General features: G+C 39.2%; 1 pseudogene; it reads left to right on the forward strand.

Moving 5' to 3' along the window:
- LOC103267054 overlaps positions 1–793 on the forward strand; it is a 4,633-nt pseudogene extending 3,840 nt beyond the window's left edge.
- The last annotated feature ends 1,230 nt before the right edge of the window (positions 794–2,023 follow it).

Consider the following 2,023-nt stretch of genomic DNA (forward strand, 5'->3'; position numbering starts at 1 on the left):
GGGGGTGGAGGGGGGCGGGCCCAGGCAGGATAACTCAAAGAACCAGACCTTGAAGAGCAGACACAACTCTGCTATGAAGTTCACATAGCATAACAAATACCCTTTCAGTAGAAGTTTTGAGGACTGTCTTGGGTGGATAGAATAAAATAGTATAAATTAAAAACGCAAATTGGTGGGTACAGATATTTTGTAAGTTTGTTTTAACTGAGAAAATCTGGGAAGTACCATTTTGTTCATACAGGTTGACAATTCTCCAATTGTATTGGAAGAGGGTGTATTTAGAACATGAAATGGGTGGGAGTGGCTTTCTAGAGCCACTCTCCTTCCCCCTGGGTTTGCAGGTTAGTCACATTTGCATGAGGAATTTGCATGAAGAACACAGAGTCTTCTGAGAAGGAAGATCTGATATTAAGCATTGCTATTCAGCACCACAGCAGACTCAACTCAAAACCCAATGGCAAGAAAGAGTAACAAGTACTCTGGAATTAAATTGGTGCAAAAAGGAAGCCTATTCGGTGGTCAATGAGCAAAACAAAGGCCTAAGTATTGTTGAGGGAACAATGCTACATTTTCCACACATCAAGTGAAGCTTCTTAGTACCTAGCCATCCTGATACTTTTTTGTGTATTCTAAGCACATGGGTATTACCAATGAGCGTTCTGATACTTCAGAGACCAAGTTTAGGACATCATGGCTGTGCCGTCCTACAACCTACGCATATGCCAGAAGTAAACTCTTTGGGACTGGCAAGTCAACAGTGCCCCCTTGTGGCTCTTCACAAGAATACTGTTGAGGTGAATTCTTGTTCTCAAGCTCAGGTGTTTAGAAGAGGACTGCCAACTTTGTGTACAGAAAACTCCTTGGGATCTCTAACACCTAGGGGTTGGAGAAACAATAGCTTGGAAAAGGAGATACTGTAATTTATGTGTATAAGGCATATGGATATTTGGGTGATTAATTTAAAAGTCAAGGAAACTTAACAACTAATACACTAAGATTTTTTTTCCTCCAGAGACATTAAAAGTCTATATCAAAACATTGAAACGAATCAGATATTCATAAAACAGTGCATATCTTTATATTTTATTATATATCACACTATAAGTATTTGGGTGAGGACTGTAGGGAATAGTAACATTTGTTTATTCCTTCACCTATTCAACCAAAATTAGTTATTGAGTTCTTTATGTGATTAGCATTCTAAACCTAGAGGCAAACTACTTTCAGAGAGGCTATGGTTAAAATAGCCCCTGAATTATTATTCCCATTTTTGCAGATGAGGCAACTGAACAAAAAAGATAGGTTACAAATGGTCTCACCTAATAGGGTCCAGAATCAGGAGTGAGAAATTAGTCATGCTTGATACCTAAATCCATTTTTACCTACTACGTTGTGTAGGGGTTGAGCCATATTTTTAGATATTGACTGGATAGGTTTGTAGTTTTTGAAATTTTTCATGGTCCAGGTTGTAGATAGCAAAGGCAGAGCATACCAAAACCCATCATACATAGAATTAGTCAATGCAAATAAAATTGGTTACTGTAGCAAAGATGGCACAATGGCTTGACATAATAAGCGTTTACTTCTTGTCCATAACGCATGGAGGCTTTCTTCAATGTCAACACTTAGGGACCCACGCTGCTTTTATTTTGTGGATTCTTTAGGTTGTAGGCCCTTAGGGACCTGCACTGGTGCTTTTGAATCTGGCTGTTAGGCAAACAAAAGGTTTTAGGGGCCCAAACTAGGAGAGGCATCATTTTCTCTATCATTTCACTGGTCTCTTCGCTCAGATCCTGTTGATTGCAAGAAAGGTTGGGTCAGAATTATCCATCTCTCTTTCTCCTACATATAAAATATATTTACTCCCTTCCCAAGGGAGACCATCCATGTGCTCATCTGGTCATGGTGTGCAACAGAATGTCTAAGATCTCTGAATGTGTGTGGCTTTCTCCATTTCCAATCCAGGTGTTATTTCTCTTAGAACAGTGATTTTTTTTTCCTTCCTCCACATTTTTAATGGTGG

Source organism: Carlito syrichta, unplaced genomic scaffold (genome assembly GCF_000164805.1).
Source record: "Carlito syrichta isolate Samal-C Ts95f unplaced genomic scaffold, Tarsius_syrichta-2.0.1 Scaffold307833, whole genome shotgun sequence".
Lineage (NCBI taxonomy): Eukaryota > Metazoa > Chordata > Mammalia > Primates > Tarsiidae > Carlito > Carlito syrichta.